This window comes from Coturnix japonica, chromosome 5 (assembly GCF_054131305.1).
Source record: "Coturnix japonica strain WE chromosome 5, WE-NBRP24, whole genome shotgun sequence".
Lineage (NCBI taxonomy): Eukaryota > Metazoa > Chordata > Aves > Galliformes > Phasianidae > Coturnix > Coturnix japonica.
The window spans coordinates 48,724,242-48,740,574 of record NC_140667.1 but is presented as its reverse complement, the minus strand read 5'-3'; the positions used below and the strand labels follow the sequence as shown (position 1 = coordinate 48,740,574).

Below are 16,333 nucleotides of genomic sequence, written 5' to 3'. Positions count from 1 at the left end.
TGAAACCCCTGTGACTTCCTCATAACAATGCTTCATTTTTATCAGCTTCCTTCCAGATCAATATTTATAGTATCATTCAAACATTCATTACTGTAGAACGGCATTGCTCAATATAAAAATAAATAAAAGGGAGAAGAAAGCACTGACTGCAGAGGATACTTTAAGCTGCCTGCAGGTCTCTGTGAGTTTTCATTGAGTTGCCCAGCTCTTCCATCTATTGGCCAAGACTACTAGGGATGTGCATATCTCCCCCAGTGTACCAGGTTTTCCCTTCCTTCACTGAATTGTCCTGCAACTCAGCATCTCAGAGCCATTCCTGAACACCTAGCCACTCCTACTGCCTCCTTCAGAGTTCCAGTGTAAATGGGGAATAATGTAAGATAGAATAGAGTAGAGTAGAGTAGAGTAGAGTAGAGTAGAGTAGAGTAGAGTAGAGTAGAGTGGAATGGAATGGAATGGAATGGAATGGAATGGAATGGAATGGAATGGAATGGAATGGAATGGAATTGTTTGAGTTGGAAGAGACCCCTAAATGCCATCAAGTCCAGCTACCCTGAAATGAACAGGAATACATACAGCTCACACTCCTGTGAGCACTTCTCCAGGTTGCCATCCAGATGCTTCTCCTTTATTCATGCTGCTTGCATGCTAAAACTTCTGGCCTGGGAAACTTAAACTGAAAAGATTAAACACTGGCAAAGCTGGGAGTATCTGAAAACAGGATCTAAGAAGAGGAAGTGCCAAGCACCCTTACTTGGCAGTGCTACCAGCCTCGCCTATAACATATCTCTGTGTTTACTGAGTAAATAATGTATAATTATGGTAAGTGATTCTATCTAAGTAGCCAGAGCTGTCAGAACTTGGCTCCCCACACAGCTAACAGAAAGAGGATCATAATAATTTCTAAATGTGACTGATAACGTGGTTTACATTTTTCACATTATTAGTTCATGCACATTGGGATTTCTGGCTGGTTGGGAATAGATAACATTTTTGTTCCTTTTGCTTGGTTTAATCTCAGTCCTTAGCTGTTGGTTATCTTTGGACAAGTAGTATTAGCGGCATCCTGGCATTCTTTACTTGTCTGGCACTGTTCTGTTTTTATTCCAGGACAGTGCACCAAGGAAATACAATCTGGCATATGCCCTTTACCTTTTCTTGAGCCCAGTTAACCCATCAGGTGTATGTCCAAGTAGAGACACTTGTAAGAGTTATAGCTGTTGCTGCGAAAGAAACAAAGGAAGTGCCAAAATTAGGAGAGCTTACAGTTACAGAGGAGGTGAATAGAATCCTTTTAATTTGACTGCTGATGCGCTTGCAACTGCAAACAAGCATCCCTAAACTCTAACAGTTATTACACTTCATGGAATCTAGTTCAGTAGCTTTCTGCAACAAAAGATAAAGTATTGCAAGAGATTTCCTCTAACTCAATAGTCAGGGAAGTTAGAAGTGTTTCAAGGCTGCTTTAGCTCATGGTCTTCTCCAGTAACAAAGAAGAAAGAACAGATTTAGCTTCATTGCTTCTCCTAACAATCAGAACAGGTTTGCTTAGGTCTTTCGAGATTTGCCTTCTTGTGTACGAGGTTTAACTTCAAAGCAGATTCAGCACTTGGCATAAAATAATTTTCAAGGCAAGTGTTTTCTTGATTTATGGTATTCCTGAAGGTCAACTCCTGAAAATTGAAACTTTATTTTTATACATAGAGCAGAGCACAGAAACATCCCGTGCCATATCATGAGGACCATTTCAAAACCACACCAAGCTTTAAAAGCCTTGAGTTTTCTCTCTCTTGCATCCCCAGTCAGGAGGTCCTTTCAGAATCTGTTTGCTGAGCTGATGAGATGCTGCATTCTGATCATAAGGTGTGTTCTCATCTGATTTATATCAACAAGGTCATTCTGTTTAAAAAGCTATTTTCCCTACTAATGCAGAGCATATACATAGCACATTTCCACTCCTCTGTCACTAAGCTAAACAATCAAAGTGTTTTGGTCTCCTTTTCTAAAATGGACCATGCTTTCCCAGGGCTGCTGGAAAATGTTCTCTGTGCCCAGTTCAGTTAGAAGTGACCAGAACTGTACAACATATTTGGATGAGGAACAAGAACTTTGTACAGCTCTGCTTCCATTTCCACTTCTCTGCTGGAAACACTTCTTCCCTTACATCTTGAGAGTAGATCTGATCATTCTATAGTTTCATTATGGTAATATTCTGCAATGATTCCAAGATCAGGTAAATCTTTTTTATTTTTTTTTTCCCCTAATCATTTCTAAATGACAAGCTCAAATGCATAGCAGAACTATTATTCACATATGCATAACCTTGATTTATCTTCTCAGGTCAGCCAGGACTTTGTGTGCAAGTCCAGACCTCTCCATCAACAGCACCTGCCAGCAGCCTGTCATCAGTAAATTGCACTTTATATTAGCTAATTTCCTAATAGTTCTGCCAAGCTCATTAATGAAAATAGGAAGAATCAATGCCAGAACTTATCCTTGAGGAACACTGACAATGACCTCTCTTAAGCCTAATATTTCCATTGTAAACCTATCTGTTGCCATCTATCTAGGAGCCAGGTCCTTTTCTTGGTGATTTCTCATCACGTTCATTTTATCCAAAGCTCCCACATAAATGTGCAGCTGATACCTTCCCCAGTTCCACTAGCACTTCTACAGTATCATTATCCAACCAGAGAAAGCAGTTGCTTAGTCCTCTTTGAGCTCCTCCAGTACTCTGGTGTGGAGCAGAGAATATCTGTCCCCTCTTCCTCTCCCTTCCCAAGAACTGTAAGTGTATGGCTTCCTTCAGGAACATAATTTTTATCCCACTGTATTTGTTTAGTGAGATTTATCTGGCACTTTTTCTATTTTTCTGCTGTACAGCCAGACTTTCTTTGTACACAACACCAGATGCTCTCACTGTAATAACTTTATATCTGCATCCTTTCAAGGCCACAAGTACAAGCAGTTTATGTTATTCTAGTAGGAACGTGCTCACCTTACTGTCTCCTTTCTGATCCTGGAAGATCACTCAGAATCACTCAGAATATTTCAGATAAATTAAAGATTTATAAGGAGTTGTGAAAAGGAGAATGTATGCAACTGTAGATTTGTTTTAAATGTTCAGCCTGCATGAAGTAATGTATGCAGTTAGAAATGGCAAAAGAAATCTCGAGAAATGAGAAACCAACTGGTTTCCTGCACCTGGACTGTCTGTAGGAACAGGCCAGATGAGCTGGAGGAGATAGCTTGGTGTCAGCTGTGGCAAAGCAGCCATGGGGCCAAGTAGCCCCTAACTGCACATGAAAGCCACTACTATAAGAGCCAAGAAGTAGTAGTCACCAGTTCCTCTCCCTTCTCCTTCAGCACCCACAAGAACAGCAATACCCTTAGATTAACAACATTAGAGCTTTATCATGACCCTCCATCACTCCAACTCTTTATCTTCCCCATTTTTCCTCTTACTGGAAGAGGTGAGGTCTCCAGCTGCAACCTAAAGTTGCAAATTCACTTTTTCCTACGCTGCTGGGAAGCCATGAATACAGTCAGCCTTCAGCTAACTTATCACTTAAACACAGTTTATCAAATAAGAAGCCCCCTGAAAGTTGATATGCTTATATACAGGTGAAAAGAAAGAAAACATTCATTTCTCATTCAAATTCAAGCATACATATGCACAGATACCCACATGATATTTCAGCTAGTAAAATTAACCACTGTACATTTACTTCAATATGTTTTATTTATGCTCTTCTTATGCCCCACACCGGAACTCTTTTTCTAATCACTTCAGAACTTTTTTGGTTGCTTTTTCTAAGGAGTAAAACAGTATCTTAGTAAACTAATTGGAAAAGTCTGCCTTATCAGGAATTAAACAGTCTATCTTGGGAATAATTCTTCTCCAAGAAGTCTTTTATTGTCAGAATACTAAAATGAATTAAATGCAATTTTGACTCATCCATAATAATCTGTTTACAGCTTTGATGGTTATTTCTGTTTTGCACAGAAACAGTCACTGCTGAATAGAATGATCCCATAACTTTAATTTAGCACATACATTCTTTTACTAGCAGCCAGCTGACTGCTGTAAATATCCCAGTCAGAACAAAGGTGCAAATAATCAATACATCTGTTCCATTTACACCAATAATGGAACAGACTAAGATTTATAGCACTTAGTATAAAGGAGCTGCACTACTCAATTGATTACTTTTCAACAGCTGACATGCATTTCAGTTTCACTTGTCTGTAAATACGACAAGATACTAGCTATTCATGAAAGATGACTGAATGTACCACCTACATCCTCCCGTAAAGTGTTTTTTACTCTTGCTTTTTTATGACATCCTCTCTCGGAAAGAATACCTTGCCCTCTTTCCATAGGAAGAGATTTCAATTAGCTAGCTGCCTACATCCATAAACATTCCCTCCTCACACCAAAGATTGATTTTAATTCAAATCCAGATGAATTTTTTTTGCTACAGAAAGAATCATAGCTCATGACTGCAGATTTTGCCTCAGCTGTCTAAAATTGCTCAGAACATTAAGGGCTTTATTATCTAAATGCTGATTTGATTATCAATACTTTAATTGGGAGAAAAGAAATTGAGTTGCTGCTTGGAAGCTGAGTAGACTGCATGGAGAAAATTTATGATGAAGAGAGCACCAAGGGCAGGGCTCTGCTGAAAGAGAAGAGCGTTAAGTGTTGGTTAATGAAGCAACTTTTTACATACTCTCTTTTGACATCACATGCTACATTACATTGTTTGGACTTGATGAGCTTGACAGTCTTTTCCATTCTGGGTGATTATTTGATTACAAACCTAAATATTAGGTCAGTGGGAGTCCAAGGCATGCCTTGCAGGAATGGTGAACTTGTTCCACAGCTTTGAATGTACTCTTTGATTAAGGTTTCGAGTCTAAGAATATTTCCTTTTAAATCCCAGCAAGGTAAAGTGTGGTGAGACGAGCAGCCATTCTAGAATGGCAAGCTGGCAGAAAGCCATTCAGTATTATGTATTTTTATATGTTTTTATTTTGCTAGCAACTGGTGAACTGCAGTAGATAACCATTGGGACAAAGGTGAAAAAGACCAATAGATCCTTTCCATTCAATCAATAAAATCATATATTATACATCAGAATGGCCATGATGCACACTGATGAGGTATTCATAGAGCTCCTCACTTCTCGTAAGGGTAACCCTTCTACTCAAGCATTATCTGAGATAAGTTCCTCTTTACAGCTTCTGTGCACTTAAGTTAAGGCACTCATTATCCTAAGTTAGCTTTGGAAATCTTGGTGCAAGGCACTGATCCCTGGCACAGCATGATAAAACTACATTGTAATGGTAAAAAACAGCAACAGCAACAACAACAAGAACAAAACAGCAGGAGAAGATGAGCCAATGCTTTGGACTGAATGTGATGAGCTTCCCCAGAGCAGAGATGAGCACTGAGCTCAGGACTTCCAGCCTTTTGTGGGCTGAGAAAAAAGAAATAATACATAATTTTAATTCTCTTTACAGGAGCCAAAGTCCAAGAAAAGGAGATACTGACAGTTCTGACAGTAGGAATAAGGGTGTGAGTACCCCCAGCTAAGCCCAGCAGTATTCACATATTCTTGATAGAGAAAAAGATTTATCTGGCATGTAATCCATCTCACTATATTCACACTGCTACCAGTGATATTCTCCGATTGCTTAAATAAGTTGGAATGCACTCAAAGTGGTTTATATCCAGAACAAAAGTAATATAATTTAGATGATAGTCAAACTCTAGAAAAGTTCAGACTTTTGCTCACCCACATTTCTTTCTTCTGAACAAAAAAGTTCTATTGAAACTGTGTATGCTCTAAAAAAAGGCCAACAATGATCATAAGGTGAACTGGATGATAGGTATATCTTCACTTTTGCCAGCCTTTGATCTTGCAGCTAAAAAACTTGTTTTCTTAAAAGAGGCATATTTGATTCTTGTGATGATTCCTATGGTTTCTTCATCCATTGCCTGCCATGTATTGCCAGTGAAGATTTGATCCTTTGCCTCCAGCATAGGCAGCTTCTATCTACGTTATGGGGGCTAATTAACTGCAAGGAGATAAGAGCTGTTTTGACAAAGGTGGGATAGACAGGTACAGGTGCCTTTTCCAGACGCATGTCAAAATGAGAAGCCCACTTCAGTCAGACTCTCTGTGTCCTCCCTTGATACCCAGGCTGACAGAATGGTCCAGAGGACTTGAAATGGACAAACACACATTCACAGCAGATTTCATAGAAAACCTGTATTTTAAAAGCCTCAATCTAGAATCCCTTGACTCAGCTTTTTTTTATAAATATTTCTTCCCGTTTTCAACTCAGATCTTGCTTGCATAAATGCTATTTCTTTGCGTGTCAAGAGCAAGTAAGAATATCTGCATGCAATGTTTTAAAAAAGCATTTCACCTATAGGTAAAAAATGCAATATTGCTGGTTTGTAACTTTCCAGGGCCTTTCCAGCAGCAAGCAATACCAGTCATCAGTGTGTTACAAAGGAAGAAAATAATCCTGTGACATCAGGAAGCACGACGGATGGAATTATCTCAGCCCTCCATCTCTCTCTGCTGTGCTTTTGCCACAGAGAGATTAGCTTGCCTCTGATCACAGCTTGGGATGGCTTTTGGATTATCCAGTTCCCAGTATGGACCTAACAGTCACGATCAGGCAACAGCGGATTATTTTCTGTGAAGTTACGCAGCAGTTCAGCTACAGGACCAGCCTTCTTGGAGAAGATCAGGGCTTGAGTCTAATTCAGTCTGTGCTGTCTTTGTGGATATAAACTGAATTTCTCCAGGAAGATGAATCTGACAATTGGTGTCTACCTCTTCACAGGCTGATGATCCTGATTAGCATGAAGGCAGGGGGACAGAAGAGTCTTCCAACCCTGAATATATTTATTCCCAAGGGAAGCAGCAAGGCTGACAAGAGCTTTTAGAAAAGTAAAGGTTTATTGCCTCATGATGGAATAAAAGGATTAATTTAGAATAGGTCTGTAGCCACTTGTAAAATATTTCATTTTAATAATTCATACTAATGGAATATATGGTCTGGAGTGGCTCATATGGGTTGCTTCTGGGCAATTGTTGACAAGGCAGAAGTGGCTGGGGATACCTGAGCTGGACTCACATTTGCTTGTCCCTGGTGGAGTTGCAGGATGTTGAAAAGAGTACAAACAATCAAACAAGCAGCAGACAAAGCCTCTAATTCATCTGCTCCTCCCGTTTCTGCAGAGCACTCATCAGATGGCAGAGCTGATCGGCTCAGTAGGTGCCTAAAACATGCACGAGGAAAAAAAACTAAAGCTCTAATCTCTGTAGGAAGTTGAGAATCCTAATTTCCCCTTCTAACATAAATAAATAAGTAAATCACTTTCTCGTGTAAGCACGGAGATCAGCATCAGCCACAGTCTCAGCCTCAAGAGGTGTGCAGGGGTTTGCGGTCAACACATACTCTTCTAGATTTGATTCCTACACACACAGCTGATACAAGAGTTGGATGTAAGAGGCAGAAATTATCACACAGAGAGTGATTACTTCTTTCCACACATGCTGTAAGGCTGTTATCCCCCTTTATTCATCTGAATTGTTTATGATGCATATTTCTGATGACCAATTCTGTCCTAAATATGAGAAAGGACTCTGGGAGCTCAGTGCTGTGCAGGGACTCTTAACCAAGAGAATCTGCAGAAAATCTTCAGTTGTTCCATCTGCATATTGTTTTATAAATTCCTCTATGCTGTGACAGCATCACACAGAGTCCAGTGTCTCCACAAGACATTTCCTTCAGCCCTTTGGTTTGACCACTGAGCCCAGCTGAGAAAAGGCATCTCATAAATATTTTTCAACTATTTCTGCCACTATCAATAAATCAGAACTGACAAAACTTCTGCCCTTGTTGTAAAAATATGCTGCACAGAAACTGTTAATTGTTCAATCCCTGTTTCAGTGTAGAAAAACATGGGACTTTGCCCTACCTCTGCCTCATTTATAAATGTTAAAACTTGACCTCTGCTTCGTGCCTACTTCAACTGCTTCGCTTTTGTTAAGCTGCAAACATTTTTCTTTCATAACAATTTACATCAGTAATTACTACAAGTACTTCAGGAATTGTTTGCTAAAGGCTCTATGTAAATACTAATTATCAGTAATTAAAAATGCACAGCTATTAGGAAGATACCGATAGGCAGAAAATACTGCTTAGGAAGCAACTAGCATTTGTCTAGGTGAAATTAAACATCAAATAACTTTCTATCTATGTAATTATGTAATGTGACTCATCACCTGCTGCATAAAGTGCAAATGGGAGAAAGGTGTCCTCCAGTACACACACACAACATTCTGCTCACAAGCTGTGCATCCTCAGTACTACAAAAGTAGTAGCAGAGATCGTTTCGACCTCACATTACAGCTGCAGAGATATAATAGCTGTGCTGAACACTGTGGCATGCTGAATTCAGTGCTTCCAGGCTGATGAGATGCAAACTTAAGACCCCAGGTCATAAAATGCACTGGGATTGTTTCTTATGCCAAGAAAGCAAGATGATATCCTGTGTAAGGAGTAGAAATTAAACACAGAAGAAAAAAGACACCTGCCTTCTATTGTTACAAAACCTCTACGGTAAGTTTTTACCTTCTCTGATCTATTTTCTATTTGCTAATGAATTTGTTTCCTTCTTAGTGCATGTACTCAAAGTGGGATGTGGGCCCACCTACAGATGTCAAAGGGCATTTTGCCACTGTTGTACATGGAATTTTATATTAATTTTAGTGATTTATTACAGATTTCTGCCAGCTTTGGTCCATCCAAAATTAATCAACTTTACAAGCCTGACAGGAAAAACAAACTCCAACATTTGTTCTCTGTTGTATCTCTCCTGATAGTAGGGAGAAACCCAGTAAGCACACAGGCAAGTGAAGGAGGTATCCATTTTACCCTATTAAATGGGGTTTATGCTCAATCCCATCACTGCAACAGGAACACAAAGCCACCCCTGTTGTCATCTCTGACAAGAAAAGGACACAACTGTGAGACTGCATCTCCCCCCATAACAACAGGGCCATGCCCGTACTGTCAGTAAGACAGAAATGCTACGAGTGTGTAGACTGAGCTGCCCCAGGAACCATTTCCCAGCATGTTTGTGCTCACTGTGCTGTGGAACCTGCTTTTCTCTCTCACTCTTTTAGGCTCAGATTCAACGCAGGAAAACACTTCAATTATCTCTGGATCAGGACCTCACACTGTACTGTGGCTGAGGCTTTGAAAATTACTGTTATCAAAACTATTAGTAGACTTGCCTGTGCTATTTTGAGTTGTCCTGCAATGGGCTTGGTGGGACACTGAGCCACTGACAAACCATGAATCAGACAGGAATAGCAGCAGTTTTACCATCAGGCTTTGTCTTTGGCTAGGGTTTTCTCCACAGACAGAACCCACAGTGAGCAGATAGACCCAATCTCCCCCATGCCCAGTGCCAAGGTGTGGTCCTTTGAGCAAATTCAGACCATGCTTAGCTGGGTTTGCAAGATACCACCACCAGCCTGCAGCTGGAGCTTTTCCCTCCAGTGAGGCTCAGACCAGATAATTGTGTAGCTCCAGGAAACCCATCGGTGGCCAATCTAACACTTGGGGAGTCCAGACCCTGTGGCTCTGTATTTGCTTCTGTGTTTCCCTCACTTTGGGCCTGGCGTACACACAAAGCATAGGAACTCCTTGGCATTCAGAAAAGCTTATCTGACACAAAGCTCCCTGAAATGTTGTTTTATAGCTGACAAGTACTAGCCTCCTCAAGTCTGGCAGTAACTAATGCTTTGGATCAATATTTTGTTAATTCATAGCATTTCCTCAATCTTAACTCAGTCTTTTTTTTACTCTTTTACTCTTCTTTTTTACTTCCCCTCTCACTTTCTTCTTCTCTTTTGCTTCAGCATAGCATTAAATCACTGTTTGTCAAAAGATAATCTGCTCACTGCTGTATCTGGTTGTAAATAATAACTTCTTCAGTCTTCTAGATAGCTGGGGAGACCTGTAACTGTACTATAAGTAATTTAAGTCCAGTCAGCCCAACTGCTCTGCTTGCAGGATATGATTAGGGACATGCCAATCAGAGCCCCATAGAACTGTTTGCTTTGGCTTCAGTCCCCAAGAAGGGTAAGCACAGCTGCTCCAGGCACAGGGAAAGACCCCTTGTTTCCCTTTCCTCCTCAGTCCAGGCTGTTTTGCTATGCAGGAGGACAACACACTTGACAAATGGGCTAGATGATTGGACTAGATGATCTTAGTAGTCTTTTCCAGCCTTAATGATTCTATGAAATAAGGCATAGTTTGAGCATTTAGTGATATACCCGCTTCACAGAATGGATATGGAGAATCAGACACCAAAGAAAAGGCTACAAAAGGCAACATGCTACAGTGGGTGGAGGAGACTTACCTGTGTGAACCAGAAACAAATCTCCAGGGCAGGAACGGAAAGAAAAGACCCCTTGGAGCTGAATGGAAAGTTTACGTCCATGCATGGCTAAGCCTTAACTGTCCTTGCATGTAGGTCTCTCACTTCCCAAGCACAACGGGGACATTCTTTTAGTTGAAAAAAAGCCTCATCCTCCTCTTGCTTTCCAGCTAAAACCCTGCTAACACAAAGCACAGGAGACAAGTTCAAACCTTTCTGTCTTTGAAAGTATCTGCACTAGCAGCGTCCAGTTACAGATGGACCACCATGCTGAGGGGAATTTGAAGAAGCAAGGAAGAGCATTTTTTATCACCCCAACTGAAGCAATTCAATTCTTCATGGAACATAAAAACATTCATTACATATATAAACAATGCATAACTGTGCGTGTTCAGTGTTAGCAGCTGCAGCAATGAAGAGATGATCTGGCATCCACTCCAGTGAGTACAGCACTACAGAGCTATGTGAGTGACTTAAAGAAAAGAAGTCTACATGTGTTTCTGAGAACAAGAGAGAGATGAAAGTGCTTGTCATCCTCTAGTGAGTAGTGTGTCATGGTAATGGCTCATGAAAAAAGAATCACTGCTGAGCTCTGCATGACAGTGTATCACTCAGGACTGTAGAAGGGTGGCATATACAAGGAGAAAGAAAAAAGAAAAGTAGCGAGCTATCAATGTTTTATAGTCTCATTCATCACATGCACCGCATGAATTGTAACCACATTTGGTGAAATGCTGTCACCAAAGCATGCCTCGGAAAATGGTCAAGTCACAGGGGGCTGTCTGCTAGTCAGAACAGATAGCAGCATGCATGGGGTGAAGGTCCCTGCTCCAGGCCTATATCTATGGTCACCAAACTGGCAGTGCAGGATATGGACATGGGCTCTAGCTACTGTTCCCTCCCACCTGTATTCCCTTCCTTCAACTGACTCCTGCAGGTTACTCCATATTCAAAGCCATCCTCCAACTCAATCCTACTTGTTCTTACTTTGCTCTAATGTAGAATAAAATCAGGTTTTAAAACCTCAAAAATTGCTGGTTTCCCTCTGAACTGGGATGACAAACTGAATCACTTATTACAGTGTGAGAGATCCGAAAACAGCCCAATTCAAAGCCTGTTTGCTTTCATTGTAAAAATTAAGCTGGGACCACAACAAAACAGGTTCTCGCACAAGCATGTGAGAAAGATTTCCATACTTCCAGCTTCTTGCTGGACTGTATAAAACAAGAGTTCAGACTCTCCTGTGGCTTCCGAACTTCTGTATCCTGTTCTGCCAGAGACTAAAGCAATCCAAACAAGGAAGAGGAGAGAATTAATGAAGCTAAAACTGTTCTGAGTCTGATTTTATATTCAACTCAGAGCCAGCTTCCTTTCTTTTGGCACGGAGCATTGTGTGTATGTGTATACTTGTGTACACTTTGTGTGTGTTTACCTTGCAGTGGTTTCACTTGTAGTGGGAATTGTAAATGTGCTTGCTCATTCCTCAAGAGTTTCACTGTGCAATACAAAATCCAATTGATTTAGAAGGAAGAAACCTTGCCAAGGACAGTAGTAATGGCTTTGTGCTAAGTAAATTTAATACAGTATGCTTTAGCCAACAGCTGCTGCTTTGGAAAGAAGTGATTCACCTTCTCCCAAAATAACCAAGGAAAGCTATGTCACTGGCTGAGAAGTTTATGCACAAAAAGAAGTGAAGCCCTGCATATCAAATGCTATCAAAAATCACGGTCAGCTGAACTGATGAGCCCCAGCAAGGAGGAAAAAAAGAGTGGAGAGATGAAAAAAGTCACAGGAGTGGTTTTCCATCTATATTGGATATACACTCTTTTGTTCTGGGAAAGATATAATGGAATAAAAATGTCAATGACTGCCAGTTTTAGGTATTAAAATATTTAAAGAAATAATCACTATGATATTATTCCAGAAAGTATTCTATCTAGCAGAGATTAATATATTTCATGGATTCCAGGGCCAGAAGACGCTATTAGGATCACCTTGATTAGGTTTAATATACTTCAAATTCAGAAATAGATCCAGAGCCCTGTTCTGCCAGGCACATCTGGATCATTTTATTATCAGCTCCAGCAGCTTCCCCAAAGCAGCAAGGTCTGCTGTGCAGAACTGTCTCACCCCTTGCAAGTAAAAGACAAGTTTTGCTAAGGATGCACAGCACCTCCTCAAACCTCATCTCTCTTTCAGCATATGGGGATCTCTTCTCCTCCACCCAGCTCCAGCCCATGTGGTTTCCATGGAATCATAAAGGTTGGAAAAGACCTCAAAAACCATCTAGTCCAACTGTCCAGATATCACCAGTATTGCCCACTAACCACCTCCCTCAGTGCCATACTTCCATGTTTCTCCAGCATACCTCCAAAGACAATGACTCCACCACCTCCATGGGCAGTCTGTTCCACTGTTCAACAACTCTTTCACAGTTTTACCTAATATCCAACTGGACCAGTTACCACCAAACAGAGTGCTCCACAGTCACTGCCCATGGGGACATCGCCATTTTCCTCTCTGTTGACCCCTCCAGCAGCTGTAAGGGGCTGCAGAGCAGCTGGGCTGCCTCTCCCACAGTTCCTACAAAGACAGCCATGAGATAACCAAGTTGGATTGCACTGGTGGGTGGTCTGGCCGCAACCCGAGGCACCGTACAGCGAGCTCGGAGCCAGTTCAGCTCTTCAAAAGGCATCTGTGTAGGAAGCTGACTCCACCACTACCCTCTGCACAGATGGAGCTACAGATAGAAACTCAGCTCTTCCCTCCCGTGGGCTCTGGCACCTCCCTTGGGGGTATCTTTATTTCCACACCAAGCTTACAGTGTTCACCTTGGGTTTAAATGGAGCACTGTGTATTATTTTCAGATGTACTTCTGGAGCTGTTTGTTTCCTAAACCTGCCCCTGCTTTGGTAGAAGAGAAAAAAAAAGTCTTTCAAAAAAGAAGTGGCTGGAAAATTTGCCCTGGTTTATCAATGGGAAAAAAGTAAATATACAAAACAAAACAAAGCAAACAAACAAACAAAAATCACTTCTGTTTTCATCACAAATAAAGTTTCACCATTCTTTTCCCACAGCAAATCTTTCATTTACTACACAGCCTCCTCATTTCCCCAGAGATATTAAGGGTTACTTTGAAAAGCCAATGTTAAGGTCTGGCACCCGGCTTCGCCCCCTGCTCCAGCCATTCAGCAGGTGCTGTGGGCCTCTGCTTTTCCTCCTTTTGCCTTGAGGCAACATGAAAAGAGCAAAGGAGACAGCGAGGCCACTTCTGAGCCTTCTGTGTTTGTGTCTCACCCCTGTAAGTGAGCTCAGGTGACTGTTCTCCAACTTCATTTGTATGCTTGGAGCCAATCTTGCTATGGATCTACAAGCCAATCATTCCTATTGATTTCACTGTGAATTTAGAAGAAAACGTTGAATTGTAACTATGCACACAAAAAGCAAAACAAAAAACCTAAGCACAACCCACAACACATAAAAAAAAGGAACCCATAACTCTCCCCTGCTCTAGATAATCATCTCGGCATGTTAAAATTTCCTCCTACTGAAAAGTATAAGAAAGGCTCAGTTTTGTCACCGAAGCTGAAGGATGTTATTATTTAACAACAGGTTGTGGGCATTGCTGTTATAATATGTCTCATCTCAAATCATAACAGATGAGTGATCTCTAAATCGTTGGTTCAAATGAGATAATACTCCATGATGCCACTCCTTTGCCACACAAATCCACATAACTAGCACTGTATAAATACAATCATGACTGGTATAAAAGCTTAAAATACTATTTTAAATCCTGCAAGTATGGCTGGCGTTCAAATTGACAGCTCAATGCTCCATCAGTTCCTGTTGCCAATCTCATTATGGAAGTAAACGACTTTATCTTATTTTATCCTGTTCTATACAAGATGCACTTAAAGGGACTTTAAAAAATCTAGTAAATGGAAATATATGGTACAATGAACAGTTAAAAATGTCAATTGAATTAGTGGTTGCGTGATATCTTTTCAGCATACAATGTGAACACAGATGCTGCCTTTTATAGAGGTTTATGCATACGAGGAACCTGAAGTGGAACAAATGAGATTTGAATTTTATTATTCTTTTATAGCATTGCATCGCAGATAGCTTTTTTTAATTAGCTCCTATCTCAACACCTTTGGCAACTCTAAATAATTCAGAGAACCTTGTCTTTTGTTGTTGTTGTGGCAATTGCAGCAGTTTCTTTCACAGAGAAGTGGCCCTCATGAATGGCAGGAAGTGTTATCTATCACCTAGTTTAATAACGCCCCTCCAATTACACAATTAATCACATGGGGACTGTTTTATAACCCACTCAGATTCTTAATCATCCATTAGATGCATGGGGTGACCAATCTGTCCCGAGCCCTAGGAGGTGCCAGGGTTACTAAAAGTTTACTTCACTTTTCATGAGATTTCCTACACAGTCCACCAGGTGGAAAGTACAAAGACATTGATTTAACAGAGCTGAATGCACATCATTCTGTTCAGGGCACATAGGGAGAAATGGGAGGGACAGAATCAATGCAGAATGGATTGGCTTGGAAGGGACCTCTAAGACTATCCAGCTTGAGAAGGGAACTTGTTCTAGGAGGTAGCCTAACCTGGTGCCACCACACAGCTTCATGAACCTGCTGATGCCTCCTGCGCTGGTGCTACGCCCTTAGCAATAAAATGAGAGCTGAATATCAAACAGGCACAAAATCCATCACTCCCAGGACTTCAAAGCAACAGGCGGTGTTTTAATTCAAAACAAATAAACAAATGCAGGTAGACAGCAGTTGATGTTTATGCTACACTGCGTGGTGCAGGGAGGGGGGAACTCTGCCCAGCTCTGCTTCTAGACTGCACATCTTTGCACAACTTCTTTGTTGAAAAACTTCAGGGACATGGTGTCTTATAAGTATTCCCTCGGGCTCCTGGCCTCTCCCTCGCTTCACAATGTGTGGGCAGGATACAGCTGTTCAGCTTCACTGCGTGGTCTTCTCATGCAGACTGTTCACATAATGCAAAAATTACGTCCCTCAAGGCACTATGGAAATTCACATCCTAACACAGTTTCAAATGCCTATTTATTTCACAGTCTAGTGCAAATATTACATCTGTTCTGGAGTCCACTGTTCCAAATGATATCTCAGTGCCTCAGACTAAGTCTGTGGAATTTATTTTGTACCTAAAAAGGACAAGGAATTTCTTATTGTTTGCAGAACAATAGGAAAAAAAAAAAATCACACTGACATATTTTATCCCTGGATTCTTAGAGGGAAAATCCATATTTGAAGAAATTTCTGTGTGAAAGGTCATCTGGGCTTGACCCAGATGTACATGAAAAGGTATTTTAGGTTACATATTGCACTACAGCCTGCACACCTACTCCAGATGTGCAGCCTCCTCCATCCAGAAGAGAAACAAAAAGGATTTCTGCTGCTCTGCATCACAGAAATGCAACATGATATTAAATGTTTATAGATCTTGATTTGAGAACTTTCTAACTTAAGCTTTCAGCAATGATGTTAGCTTAAAAAAATAACTCTTTAGTATGTGTTTGGCATCCATTTGAGCCTGGGAAGCAAGCACAGCAGAATGAGCTCAGCTCAGGGGATCTCAGGAACCTCTGTCCATTATCAGCCCTGACCTGGATCCCCGTGTGGCCTCAGGGCAGTCATATAAGAAAACAGCCATAAATGAAGAGGCACATGTGTGCTCTCACTGGCACAGAGACCATAGGTGAGCACTGGTTTCTGTGATGATGATGCTTTTCCCATCTGGGAATTAGGTGGCTTCTAAGTCTGTCTGTCACAAATCTGTCTGGTCACTTCAGGTCATCTAATTTTT

At 41.0% G+C, this 16,333-nt stretch overlaps 1 long non-coding RNA gene across 2 annotated transcripts in view; it reads right to left on the bottom strand.

Annotated features, from left to right (window-relative positions):
* The window catches only part of LOC107315280 (uncharacterized), a 117,303-nt gene that overhangs the window by 75,064 nt on the left and 25,906 nt on the right, over positions 1-16,333 (bottom strand). The window contains exon 7 of one of the 2 annotated variants that reach the window (XR_014946144.1): positions 10,460-10,655. The exons of the other annotated variant lie outside the window; for it this stretch is intronic. This is a non-coding gene — a long non-coding RNA (uncharacterized LOC107315280). The remainder of the gene's footprint in view (positions 1-10,459; positions 10,656-16,333) is intronic. 2 annotated transcript variants of the gene reach the window in all.